The sequence below is a fragment of the Chiloscyllium punctatum genome, chromosome 51 (genome assembly GCF_047496795.1).
Source record: "Chiloscyllium punctatum isolate Juve2018m chromosome 51, sChiPun1.3, whole genome shotgun sequence".
Classification (NCBI taxonomy): domain Eukaryota; kingdom Metazoa; phylum Chordata; class Chondrichthyes; order Orectolobiformes; family Hemiscylliidae; genus Chiloscyllium; species Chiloscyllium punctatum.
Genome location: NC_092789.1, coordinates 22,056,321 through 22,071,234, shown reverse-complemented (window position 1 = coordinate 22,071,234; position 14,914 = coordinate 22,056,321). Strand labels below are relative to the sequence as shown.

The following is a 14,914-nucleotide window of genomic DNA, read 5'->3' as shown; positions in this document are numbered from 1 at the left end:
ACCAACCAGAGAAAGTGCAGAACTTGATCTCCTCATGGGAAATGAGGCAGGGCAGGTGACTGAGTTGTCAGTGGGGGAGCACTTTGGGGTCAGCGACCATAGTTCTGTTAGTTTTAAAACAGTAATAGAAAAGGATCAAACAGATCAAACAGTTGAAATTGTAATTTGGAGGAAGGCTAATTTTGTCGGCATTAAGCAAGAAATTAAAAAGCTGTTTGGGTCGCAGGTACCGGGATGGCTGGAAAATGGGAAGTCTTCAGAAATGAAAAAACGGGAGTCCAAAGACAGTATATTCATGTTCGATTGAAAGAAAAGGCCGGTAGGTGTCGGGAATGCTGGATGACTATAGATATTGAGGATTAAGTGAAGAAAAAGAAGGATGCAGACATCACGTACAGACAGGAGCGATCGAGTGAATCCCTGGAAGAGTACAACGGCAGAGGGAGTATACTTGAGAGGGAACTCAGAATGGCAAAAAAGGGGACATGAGATAGCTTTGGCAAATATAGTTTAGAAGAATCCAGAAGTGTTTTATATGTACATTAAGGACGAAAGGGTAACTATGGAGCGAACTGGGCCCCACAAAAATCAGCAAAGCAGCCTTCGTGTGGAGCTGAAGAATATGGGAAAGATACTAAACGACTATTTGCTTCCGTTTTTATTGTTGAGAAGGATATGGACGACATAGAATGTGGTCTAATAGATGGCGACATCATGAAAAATGTCCATATTATAGAGGACGAACTATTGGATATTTTGAAACGCATTAAGTTGGGCAAATCCCCAGGACCTGATTAGGTGTACATCACAGCTTTGTGGGAAGCTACGGAAGTGATTACTGTGCCCCTTGCAGAGATATTTATGTTATCGATACTCTCAGGTGAGGTGCCAGAAGACTCGCCGTTTGCTAACATGGCGCCATTTTTGAAAGGTGGCAAGGACAAGCCAGAGAACTAAAAACTGGATAGCTGACGTCGCTGGTGGGCAAAATGTTGGAGGGAAACCTGATGGACATCAGTTACACATATTGGAAAGGTAAGGACTCATTTGGGGTAATCGACATTGCTTTGTCCTTGGGAATTCTTGTCTCACAAATATGATTGAGTTTTTTGAAGAAGTAATGATGAGGATCGATGCGGGCAGAGCGGTGGACGTGATCTCTATGGACTTAAATATGGCATTCGACAAGATTTCCCACAGGACACTGGTTAGCAAAGTTAAATCTCATGGTATGCAGGGAGAACTAACCATTCAGTACAGGACTGGCTGGGAAGGTAAAGAAAGAACGTGATGGTAAAGAGTTGTTTTTCGGACTGGAGGCCTGTGATCAGTGGTGTGCCACACGACTCGATGCTGGGTCCAACATGTTTTGTCATTGAGGTAAATGATTTCGATATGAACACAGGAGATATAGTTACTAAGTTTGCAGATGACACCAAATGTAGCAGTGCATTGCATAGCGAAGAAAGTTACGTCAGATTGCAACGTGATCTTGATCAGATGGGCCACATGGTATCAGAATGTAATGTAGATAATCCATTATTGTTCAGAATAATGTCTTGACAGTTGCAGCTTCCATATCACAAAACCAGCGAGCCTTCTGAAGAATATACGTGCTTTTATCCATGAAGTACTAGACAATGTCCCTCAAGCAGCTCGGTGAAGTCACCGTTCACAAAACCAAAGATGCAGCTGACATGCAGCCGTAGTAGCATGGCCGAGCGGTCTAAGGCGCTGGACTTAAGTTTCAGTCTCTCCAGAGACGTGGGTTCGAATCCCACTGCTACTAACTTGCATCTTTTGCACGGTATGAGGCTCTGCAGAGGTTTGGCGTTAACATGATAGGTTGAACGGCCTGTTTCGGCACTCTCGGATTACATGAGCCTCTGAGGTCAAGTTTAGATTAAAACCATACTTTAAATACTCAGTGCGTACCTACAAATATTTGCCATACTCTTATGTAGATATTCGTCAGCTCTGGAACTTCTAACACATTGGTTTCACAGTGCACTCACTCTGTAAAAAGACAGAGATATCAGGATGGAGTTTAGGAGAGGTAAATTATATTTCCACATACTCTGCTGAATTTTGTTCTGAAATTTCTATGTTAATCACAACGTTCCCTGATGTCTATTTTTTATGAAAATTGAGAGAAAGGGGTGCTGTTGAATAGAAGGTTTAGTGAAATAACTATGCTGACTCTGAGCAACAGGCTCTTAAATGGGAAATAACACCGAAAACAGTTCGGGATTCAAAAAGGAAATATATGTACAGAAGTTAAACGTGATTAACGAACGGTTTAACTCACCACAGCGCCTCTGGGAGAATTCATGGGAAAATATCCCAGTTTCTGACTCCTGATCAACAAACTAAGCGAACGCTAATTGATAGTCTATTTCTCAGATAAACCAGCTTTCTATTGCAGTTTAAATTTCACGAATCCTTGCAGGTGATTCTCAAATAACTTCAGTGGGTGCATTTCCGAAGGGGGCACCCCTCCAGATCAGATTCTCACAGATTAATTTAAAGTTCATCAAAAGCCTGACAGCTAACTGACGATCTGGATCAATGGAAGCATTGTCAACTGGAAGACCCTGACCTCTCAGATTCACATTGTCCAGTTTAAATGCATTAAGCCCGATATATAAATCCCAATCTGCATCCTTGGTTGCATTCCCCACAGGCATGTACTTACAAATGAGGATCACAGCTCTTAGCTTAAACGTAACCAAATTTGATACTTTAGTGTCATTCCACATCAATACTTTTATTTTCGACAGGCGCACCCAGACTAATCAGTGACCTTGAACTAACTAATCCCTGATCGCCTGTCATGCGGAATAAACGTGATTTTCCCACTTCAGTTCATGTTCGTGCGAAATGGCCTGATGAGTGCAAGGAAAAACATTTTCAAGAAAATCTGCATATCCTTTCAACGAGAAGCCTGATTAGATTGCATAGCAGGTTAATACACGGCAATTCCTGGAGCAACCAGGAGGTAATGGGGACATAAGAAAAATCAGTGGAGGAAAGTCATGATAGTGACTATTCAGATTCTAATACCTCAGCTCGTGTTGATGAGAACAGGATCTGTATTAAGGCTGCATTGTGTCCAAAATCTGTTGTTTTCCTTCACTTTCACTCGTTCTGTCAAGACTGCTCCACCATTCAGTGAGATTGTATTTGATCGAATCATCCACAAAATCACTTTCTTGCCCTATTCCAAAAACCCTCGATTCGTTTCCTGATTAAAAGTCTGTCTATCCCAGCTTTGAATACACTTGACTCAATCGCTGCAGCCCTCTGCAGTGAAGAATTCTACAGAATCACGAGCTTATGAGAGAAACTATTTCTCCTTATCTCTGCTTGAAATGTATAACGCCTTCCACTAAGACTATGCCCGACGGTACTACCCTGTCCCACAAATTCTCCACATGTAGCCTCTCATTTCAACGAATAATCTTGGAAACTGCATTAAAGTAAACACCCATTCTTCTATATTTGCACTAGTACAAAACCAAACTACGCAACCAATTCTATGAGGAAATATCCTCTTGTTGTTGAGTATCTTGTGGAGACATTTCCCTGTCGAATGATGAGACTGATATTGATGATGTTTTCTTAAAGTTTGGGTGTAGGGAGAAAACAAGTATCAAATAACAAACGAAGATGCAGCAGTGAAAATTTCAACATGTTATCATGGAGAGAGCTGTCCTGATCTGAAGTTTCCTCGCAGAAATTGAATATGAGACAATCTCTTCCAATATTCAATCCTTGAAATGGAAAGGAAGAAACCATAGATTATTTTGGTGTCCAATAAAGCGGGAATGGAAATAGAGGGATGAAAATTTCAATATATCCGTCAGGTAATTGATTAGATGAATGGCAGATATCAGTACCGGCGTATGAAGTGAGTCTGTGAACAATAGGAAAAACGTGCCTGTGAGAGAATCAGAAAAAAATGGCACAATGAAAACAGACGGTGCGACACTGAGAGAGTGTCAGAAGGGAGATGGAAGAAAAGGATATCGATTTGAAAATGGGAAATTAACAGCAATTTGTGAAAAGAGCAGGACCCTGATGTTGAGCGGATTTTATAATTATTGAGGGAGTCGAACGCAGTGATGAGAATTTTAAATTCGAGACCTCACCTGGATGCCACCTCATGACCGTCGTGAGCACAGGAGTCATATGGCGACAGGACCTGATATGTGTTAGTGAGTGACTGACAAACGTGGAATTGATGGAAGCGTCGAGCTTTGGACTTTCCCTGGGAAACGTTTGGATAAGCAGAATGTGGATTTAACAAAGTTAACAATGGGTTTTAACGTTGCCATGAGTTTAGGAAGATTGTAAATGGAGTCAAATGATGGAAATGTCTGGAGAGAAAGTTGGTTCAAATTGTAGTCTTGACTTGTGCCAATAATGTGATTGTTTACAGTTCCTGTTCAGGATGATGTTCTGTTGGTATTTAGCAGGGTGCATGCTGGTGAGTGAAGAGACCGTACTCGGTTTTCCAATGATTTGAAAAAGGATTGGAGAGGCACACTGACACATACCTTCAAATCGAACATCAAATAATTTGCACTTTGCAGTGGAGAAAGAGCAGCGAACTTTGGAGAGACCCTCGCTAATTATCGATGTTTCTGACGGATCTGAGTGTGAGGTGAGAAGTGAACTTTGAAGAGGTACCTCTGTCAAAAACAAATAGAACGCACAGGGATTTGTTTCATTGACAAATGACCTGGAAGATAATGTAAATAGATTAACAACATGGGGAATGCTATAGATGATTGAACATCGAATCTTGCTATCATCTGCACAGTCAGTTAGTTGCTGATTGATTTTGCTAATCGAGGGAGGTCAGATGCTTACCGACCAACACAGATAATATTGATGAAAATAAAAAGGAGTAAAGTACGTCGGCCTGGTTTTGGCAGGACTTGAGTGATCTTGGAATCGTTGGGACTGGCTGATATGTTTTACTCTGTCTCGTTTGTTATCCACTTCAACAACTGTTGAACCTTCTGACAAAAGTAAGAAGAAATCACTTGGCGCAGTGTAGTGAAAAGTATGCAATCACCCGTGACGTATAAATTATAGATGCAGCTTTGTTTTTACGAACAATTTATTATACTAAGAACTCATGGAATCCATCATTTGAACCTGATTAATCGAACTTGCAAATTACAATTCTTTCATTTTCTTTGTAATTCTTCTCTCCACTCCAGCTGTCTGTCTGAGCATGAGTGGATATCATGATCAAGGGATTTTGCGATTAATATGACTAATTAATAGTCATTAGATACATTATCACGCTCTTTATCATTGCCTTACCAAAGGGAATGTATGAATAAAAAATCGGAACTTTGAGATATGGTATAAACGTAGTGCCCAAATCCAGTTATTCAAAACTCTGGTTTGGAAGATTTTCGACATCTTGAGTGTCATTGAACATTTTAAATTCCAAGTAAATTGAGGGACTGAGTGATAGATTTGGTTTATTTTGCTATTCCTGTTTAAAGAAAGTGTGAATCCGTACATTTGAAGAATAGTAATAAGGAAATCTATGTAACTATATTTCACAGTTTTACACAAATATTTCGCAAGAACACTGACCCCAGCAGTAGAGTATAGTCAGTGACAATTGTGTTCTTGCAGTAGAACTTGTATTCCAGATTCAAATCCTGATTGAGACACTTTCCTGCGACCCAAACAATAGCCAGAATGGGATAGTAAAACATTTCCAGAATCCGAACAGATCAATAGATCCATGATTCCAAATTCATCCATTTATAGTTCTCATAAATATAACTAACCTCAAACGAAAAGAATTTTCTCAATGTTAGAACGCTGGGAAGTGTTGATCCGAACTCCTTATCGATTCCTGTTACAATCCCTGAGATTGAAATCAAACCTCACACTCTGTTGTGAGCTGCAGGTTCATATAAATTTTGAATCTGGCAAAGCATTCTCCCTTAAACTATGAAAGGATACATTGGGTGGTAAATCCTTTTTAAAAGAAACCGGGAATCAACCAGTGACACAATCAGATTTCTGAAGGCTTCAAATAGATGTGTACTCAGATGGAATTTCCAATCGCTGATTTTTAAACAACAGTAAACAAAATTCTGCTCTAACGTCTAAAAGATTTACAGGAATGATCTTGAGGAAGGTATAGGTAATTTTCTTCGTAAATTTGTAGATGAAATTAAGGTTGGTGGAGCAGCCGTTAGTGAAGATATTTGTCAGAGAATGCTGTAGAACTTAGACACATTGGAGATTTGGTAGGAAAAATGGCAAATGGAGTTCAAACCAGACAATTGCCAGATGATACATTTTGGAAGATCCAGTTCGAGAGTGAAATATACGTTAAATGGAAAAGCCCTGGGGAAAATTGATGCATCGAGAGATCGGGGTGCTCAGGTCCAATGTCTTCTGAAGGTGGCAACACAGTTTGATGGAGTGGCCAAGAAGGCAGACGACATGTTTTCCTTCATTTGGGCGCTGTATTCTTTATAAGAATTGACAGGTAATGTAATATTATGTACGACTTTGAAGGGGCCACATATGCGTTACTCTGTCCAGTTCTGATCGCCTCATTACCAATAGATTATGGTTGGATGGAGAGGCGTTTCACCAGGATATTGGCTGGTATGGATGAAGCCAGCAATGAAGGGCAGTCGAGGACATTACGATTACTTTCATTAAAAAGACGAAGGTTGAGGGGGTATGTAATTGCGGTCTACACAATCACGAGAGGGACTGACAGGGTGGATTGCAAGAAGTCCTTTCCCAGAGTAGGGGTCCCAATTATTAGGGGTTACGAATTCAAGGTAAGAGAGGAAATATTTCAGAGCAATACGTGTGGAAATTTCTTTATGCAGAGGGTGGTGGATGCCAGGAAACTGTTGCCAGCGAATATGGTAGAAGCAGGCACGATAGCACTATATTTAAGATGGATCTAGACAGATGCATGAATGGCAAGGGAGCTGAGGGATACAGATCCTTCGAAATTAGGTGACAGATTTTGCCAAAGGATCTGGTTCAGCGCAGGCTTGGAGGGACGAACGGCCTGATTCTCTGTTGTAGTTTTCTTTGTTATGTGTTCTTATTCCTGAAGATGTGGACCAAGGTGTAGAAGATGCAATAAGGATTCATTAGCTAGAGAGGTCAAAAAGTGATTGCACAATCGATATGTTTCATTAGATATTCGCAGCTCATTCACTTTGATGGGTGTTTTACTGTCAACTGATGTACAATGAACATTTGTGACATTGCCACATACACCACCTTCAAAAGTGATGCCTGACGATGACACATCATAACTGGAGCCTACGATAAAGCACTGTGCACGATATTCAGAAGTAGTGTCTAGACTCCTTTGGTGCCAGTATAACTGTTTTCAGTCGAATCTCTTCACATTAGGTGATGTCCACAAGCTTCTGAAGACATTGAGTGTAATTATTTCCACTTGATCTTGGAGTATCACCCATCTTCAACACAAAGCCTTTGCATGGGTTTGACAAGAACACTCTGTGTTATCTGCACACGGACACTACCAGAAACGTTACGATATGCGAAATAAATCGCGTCAGTTCTGTTCAGAGTAATGCAAATGAAAATAATAAGCTCATCTGATCATTTGCCATTTTTCCCCTCAGCCATCGACCCTCCTCAGCAAAGAGACAGTCAATGTCATAAGCCAATTGTTCCATGCAATGTCGACACCAATCTTTGGTGTTCGGTGTGGTATTCACATGGAGCAATCAAATTCAGATCTGCTTTTAGACCTGTCCAGAAGTTGAAAGGAATTGCATTGGAGAGGTGAGGCGAGAGGGAATGCCTTTGATGGAAACTCTGCTTTTGTCTCAGAGTGACATCAGGCATAACATAGTATCATAGAATCCCTACTGAGTAGAAACAGGTCCTTTGGCCTAAAAGATCGACATCGACCAGCCGAGGAATAACTCAGGCAGATCCATTCAGCAGTCCTATCACTCTACATTTACTTCTGACTCATGAACATAACCCAGTGACATTGCCAGTCAATGGAAAACTAGGACAGACATTTCACTGATTGGAATTTGAAACAATATGCTTACTCTTGTTAGAGGCCAATTATCTCTCACCATAAGTGAGATTTCACCAGAAATTTAACAGCAAGGAAACCTCGGGCAGGTGGAGGCCAACTGAAACTTCTAGACTGCTTCATGACTCAATATGTCCATGGCTGATCATCCAGCTGAATCCCGTGTTCCCACTTCATCATCCAAAACCCTTTACTTCCATCTTTCCAACAAATGATAACAAAGCCCTATTTGAAAACATGTTCGATGGGCTGTTGGAAGAAGCACACACGTGAACGGCAGCAGACACTTAACGAGCACTGTGCCAAATTCTCCAAACCTCTTTCCTCTGTTTGTCAATGGAGATGCGTATTACCCTCTGCAGTGAACATTAACAGATAAAAGAACGACCTATGGCGGCATCTATTAACATCAAAACGCCAAGCAGCACAGCAGCATCTCCCACCTCGGCGCTGTAGTTCTGAGGGGTAATGGAAAGACAAGAACACAGATCCTCTTTTTATATGGTCTCGTATCTTAACCATTGGCACAGTGCTGACTTCTTCACTTTGCGTTCTTATAAGATGGAGATTCATAACTGAGATAGACAGGAGCTGGGATCAAAGAATAAACGTGCTTCCCAGGCGTTTACATCAGACATTGAACACAGATACTGGATTGAGAAAAGATTGAATGAAGTAAGATCAAAATCATTTCCTTTTTGGAACAGGGAGGGTATTTAGTCCCTTAAGCCAGCTCAGTTCCTCAATAAGAACATGGCTGATCTGTGGGATAACTCTATCCCCTTGCTTTGCACCTATATCATTGATGTTCTTTCTAAATTAAAAAAACTCTATGTCCAATTTAAACTTAACAATTGATTGCCATCTATTTTAGGGAATTTGAGCAGACATTAATATTTGTGTGTAGAAGTTTTTTTTTCTATTATCTCTCCTGAAATCCTTCATTCTTAGAAAGGCCTAATTCTTAGGTTTTGATGTGGGCGTCACTGACTGAGACGAGTAGCTATTGTTCGTTCCTAGTTGTCTTTGTGAAGGTGGTGGCGAACCACCTTCTTGAACAGAAGAAATTTTCGTGCTGCAGGTAAACCCATAATGTCCTTACAGAAACAATTCCAGGATCTTGGCACTGCTCATTTTTGACTTCAGTTTCACTCAGTAGAAATACTATAAGCTAATCGATCCTATCTCTCCCTGTTACTATCGAGAATTCTTCCGTTATATCACCCCTTAACCTTCTACATTGAGTTCCGAAATTTATTTGCTAGCTGATGTATTTTCTGCCGACGTTTTGTCACGTCGTATGTGGACCTGCAGTGAAGCTTTCGTGATTTGTCATTCCTGCTATTTCTTTTCCTCAGGTTTCTGGTACTTCTGGTTGTGCATCTGAAAGGTTTGTCCACGTGACTCAGTTCAATACGTTGATTGATAGAGTTCCGGTTTGAGTTGCAGGCTTCATGGAACTCTCTTGCGAGTCTCTGCGTTGCCTGTGCTTGTATGATTAGGTTCTCTCAATTGAATTTGTGTCCGTCTTTGTCTGTGTGGCTCGACATGAGACAGTATTGGTCGTATCTGGCAGCACGTCAATAGCAGACTTAACAGAGCACTAACACTTCACCCGAGGCGCACTAATGATCTTACCCAGCAGGAAAGCACATCAGCTCAGCGAATGTATCTGCAGACTCACAAACAATCCGGCATACAATTCTTCAAAAATACTTACTTAATTCTACAGAGTACAAGCATAATTTGTCTAACCTTTCCTCAGAAAAAAACGTCTGAGGTCCTATGATCATCCTTGTGAACGTGCACAACATTCACTTCAAGAGCAAAACATTTTTCCAAAGGTGTGACGCCCAGCTTTGCTGACTACACTTTCAGGGAGCTCATGACTTGGACAACTAGATCACTCCGTATAATATTGTCTGAAAACTGCTTCAATGTTATGAGGATTTCTGCCTCGACTATCCTCACATGCTGCCTGTATCGTTGTGTTTTTCCAGCCATCTGTCCGTGCATTTCGGACCATACCATCTTCGGATGTTTTTTATTTGCTTCTCGACTACCCGGACAGGCAGTGACTTGTACATTCCCAACATGCTCGGGCTAAAAGCAATTGATATAGTCTCTAAATTCTTCCATTTCCTGTAAATCTATGCTGCCCGTCATTGAGCCCTGCATCAAGGGGATCCTTTATTCATGTCTTTCCTGTCTACACTTCTAATCGTATATACACGTCAGTCACGTGTCCTCCCAATTTCCTCTGTTCAAAGAAAAAAAACTTCATTCTGCTAAATCTAACTTCATTGCTAAATCTCTTCAACACAGGCAGCATGTTTGTCGCAGTACCCCAACAGTATGCTATCTCCAGTGCTATCGCATTGCTCCTATCGTATGCATTCCAGAAGAACACTCAGTAATCTTCCTGCGACATGAGCAATGTTTTACAATGTTCCAGCGGAATACTTCTCGAGGCATCACGTCCGATTTAGATAACTGTTCAACCCCGTTCACACAGTCTGAGAATTAGATGGAGCCCTGATCAGTTTAATAGAAGCTCCATCAAAAATTGTTCTTTCTACTTGGAGACCAGATTCGGGGAAGGCCAATCAATGCATGAGGGATGAATCTCATTCCTGATTTCACCGCTGACTTTGAGCCTAATTTCCAATCTTGCTTAAGAGAAGACTCACCCGGTGCATTCAAAAGACCGTGGACTGTTCCATAACGAGCATTTGAACAGATTGAACCCGTACTCACTGGAGTTGAGAAGAGGTAACTCTATTCAAATACACAAGTTTGTTTTGGAACTTGTGAGGGAAACTGAGGGGATGTCACTTCCTTTGTGGGAGTGAATCCATGCCGGGGGGCTTGATCTCCTCACAAGGAGATACTCACAGATATGAGAAGGAAGTTATTCTCTCAGAGGATAACGAATGGAAATTTTAATCGCAGAGGGAGTGGATGATGGGTCCATTCAAGGCTGTGATCGAGAAGGTTTTAATCAGGAAGCGAATAGATAAAATGTGCATGAAAGGAGAACTGAAGATGATCAGATCGGCCGTGATCTTATTAAATCACGGAGCAGTCTTGATAGGCAGTGTGACTATGGTGAGAATGTCGTATTTGAGAGGACAGATAATACTCCAGGTATGGTCTCACTCACACCTCTCGTAATGTTAATGAGTCATCGCTCTGGCTGAATTCCCGCCCTACTGAAATAAAGGCCGATATACCATGTGCCTTTCTCATGGCTTGCTACAAAACAGGCAGTGAGAAAACTGGTGACTTACAATGAAGATACGGATTGCAAAAAGCATTGAAAAAGAGACTTGGACAGGATGGCGACCGGCGCCGCTTCGGAGGCAAACAGTGAAGACAACAAAAGCAGATCATTCGAAATGTTTAACCATTGGAATACAAGTGGTTGGTGTTTAACCAGAAGCTCCTCAGGAGATGGGAGAGCTTGAGGAATCGGATCTGTGCGGTATTTCTGAGTTGTAGGAAGGATGTGAACGTTCTGTCAACAGAATTGCAGAGGAGATAGCGATCTAAATTTAGACAGAGAAATTGTCAGTTTCAGTCAGTGGTATGGGGGTGCTGGGGGAGGAGAGAAGTAGCAAATGGATCCTGGGGGAGGAGAGAAGTAGCAGAGAATGTCGGAGTTTCGTGACTTTTTTTATTTACAAGGATTGGAAAATTTATGCTATAGACAGAGGCTGAATCGGCCTGGGCTGAGGTGTGACCCTATAGAGGTTTATGTAACCATTCGGGACAGAGTATCATAGAGTCACAGAATCCCAACAGAATGAAAACAGACCCTTCCGCCTAAGAAGTCCCAACCGACCCTCCAAAGAATGTCACACGCAAACGCATTCCCTACCTTATTATCCGATAATTACCCGTGAGTTATGTACCCAACCTTCACACCTCTGAACACTCTGGGCAATTTACCATGTCCAATTGATCTAACCTGCACATCTTTGGATTGTGGGAGGAAAGCAGAGCAACGAGAGGAAACTCACGCAGACAGTGGATATGTAGGCAAGGACTTTCCACTGAGTTGTGGAGTCCAAAACTAGTGTGAGTAAGATTAGGATGAGAGGGGAAATATTTAAAACGGAACTAAAGGGTGTATCTGTCACAGAAAGGGTGGTGCGTGCAAGGAATGTGCTGCCTGAGAAGTTGTGGAAACGGATACGATAGCAACATTTTAAACACACATGTGTGAGCATATGAGCAGCAGGTCAGGGGCTAAGTACTGACAAAGGAGAAGAGATTAATTTGCAATGTTTCAACAGGGATAGTCGAGAATGCACGAGCCAGGCAGAGCCGGGAAACTAAGACTGAATATTTAATTATTACTTCGTGAAACGTTGGAGCACAATCTTCAGAGCAACGGAAGCAGACACGTCGGACTGCTCGGCAAGTGAATTAATATATTCGGGCAACAGCTAAATCTGGAGCACGACACGTCTAGTGTCTGGCACCCGCCCTCCTCTCTATCCAATAAATGAAGATGCTATGTGGAGGGTTGGTGAGGTAAGGTTGCATTTTTATTAATCACTTTTGACAAATTAGAGCAGAGGAGATATAGGCGCGGACAGTTACATGCTCTTCCTGCAGAATGTGGCAAGGAAGGGTCACCATTAGTGTCCCTGCTGACTTGTCTGGAAAGGTGCCCCCATATCAAGCTCCTAACAGACCACATTAGGGAACTGGATCTGTTCCGTTAATATCGTTATGCTGTCCTTGGCGCTATTCCCCCCTGAGATGTTGCAAAAGCAGCGATTGTGAAACGTTTGGCTTTGATGGGTTTTTGGGCCAACTTGATTATAGCTAACATTTGTTAAAAAAAGGACCACAAAAGGGGGTGTCCTGTTCTCCCAGCTAAGCTTTTCCCTCGTCTGTTTCATTTTGTGCTGTCTTGCTGAAAAGACCTTCCGAATTTTTAGAGATGGTTGAACTTCATTTTAAAATAAAGCAGGAAGAATGAGAGGCGAAAAAAGGAAAGGGCAGCAGAAACGAAACAGTTTGAATTATGACTTAAAGAAAAAAAGCAAAAGAGGCAGAAGGGAGAGAAAGAGAGAGAGAGAGAGGAAAGGAAGACAGAGACGAAGTTTGAACTTCGGATATTAGCACCAAGAGAGAAAAGTCTGGTTATTAGAATGAAGGTGAAGGATGAACGTAAACTTTGTGAGGAAGAGAGTGAGTATGAGCAGGCATGTGGTAGCGAAAGGCCTGTTGAGAAAATATTTAAAGATATTCAAAAATTGCGCAAATTTGATGAGGAAGATGTGGAAGACTTCAACTTCTTTTCAAAAATGGCTAAAATAATTTGTTGGCGAATTACCATGTCGGTTTTGCTGATCCAAACAAAACTTGTCGATAGAGTCAGTGAGGAATTCCAATTCCTATCAGAGGAGGTATATGAGGCGTATGAGGAGACGGAGAAAGCCATCTTAAGTGAATATGAGTATGTGCCAGAAGCCGAAAGAAAGGCTTTCACGAATCTAAGAAGGAATTCTGATCAAAGCTACATGGAGAGGAAAAGGATCAAACAAACTAATTTTAATAGGCGGAAAAGGACATTAAAGTAGAGCAAACCTAGGACGCTCTTACAGGGACGATTATTTTGGAAGAGTTCTAAAATTCTGAAGTAGCAAGAACTCTTCTGGAAGAGCAGAGGAGAAAATTGTAAGATTAGCAGCTGAAGTGGCTGATGTTTAAGAGTTGGTCTAAAAATCAAAGTTCGGCTTCCACATCAATTTCAGTCCATACAAGATATTGAGGATAAGACAAAACCTCAAATAAATAGGAAAATGTAGTTCTCATTGAAGATCATAAGAATGACTTAAGACAGGGTAAAAGGAAACCTTTGAATGAAAAAAGTGTTAAACATTCGCGATGCTTACACTGCAATAGAATAGGCTAGCAAACGTGGTTCCCTTGTTCAGAGGCTAGCAAACGTGGTTCCCTTGTTCAAGAAGGGGAGTAGGGATAATCCTAGTAACTATAGGCCAGTGAGTCTCACTTCTGTTGTGGGCAAAGTCTTAGAGAGAATTGTAAGGGATAGGATTTATGCACATCTGGATAAGAGTGATGTGATCAAGGATAGTCAGCATGGTTTTGTGAAGGGCAGGTCGTGCCTCACAAACCTTATTGAATTCTTTGAGAAGGTGACTAAGGAGGTAGATGAGGGGAAAGCGGTAGATGTGGTATATATGGATTTTAGTAAGGCGTTTGATAAGGTCCCCCATGGTAGGCTACTGCAGAAAATACAGAGATATGGCATTGAAGGTGAGTTGGAGGTTTGGATTAGGAATTGGCTCTCTGGAAGAAGACAGAGGGTAGTAGTTGATGGCAAAGGTTCATCTTGGAGTGCCGTCACTAGCGGTGTTCCGCAAGGATCTGTTTTGGGACCATTGCTGTTTGTCATTTTTATAAATGACCTGGAGGAAGGGTTAGAAGGGTGGGTGAGCAAGTTTGCGGATGATACGAAAGTCGGAGGAGTTGTAGACAGTGAGGAAGGATATGGCAGGTTACAGCGGGATATAGAGAAGCTGCAGAGCTGGGCAGAAAGGTGGCAAATGGAGTTCAATGTAGCTAAGTGTGAAGTGATTCACTTTGGTAAGAGTAATAAAAAGATGGATTACTGGGCTAATGGTAGACTACTTGGTAGTGTGGAAGAGCAGAGGGATCTTGGTGTCCATGTACACAGATCTCTGAAAGTTGCCACCCAGGTAAATAGTGCAGTGAAGAAGGCATATGGCGTACTGGCTTTTATTGGTAGAGGAATTGAGTTCCGGAGTCCTGAGGTCATGC

The 14,914-nt window shown here is 41.7% G+C and overlaps 1 non-coding gene across 1 annotated transcript; it reads left to right on the top strand.

Annotated features, from left to right (window-relative positions):
* The first annotated feature begins 1,707 nt into the window (after nt 1-1,707).
* Nucleotides 1,708-1,789, top strand: trnal-uaa (transfer RNA leucine (anticodon UAA)). The gene is given in 2 exon segments: nt 1,708-1,745; nt 1,755-1,789. It is a non-coding gene; the product is annotated as a tRNA-Leu (tRNA).
* The last annotated feature ends 13,125 nt before the right edge of the window (nt 1,790-14,914 follow it).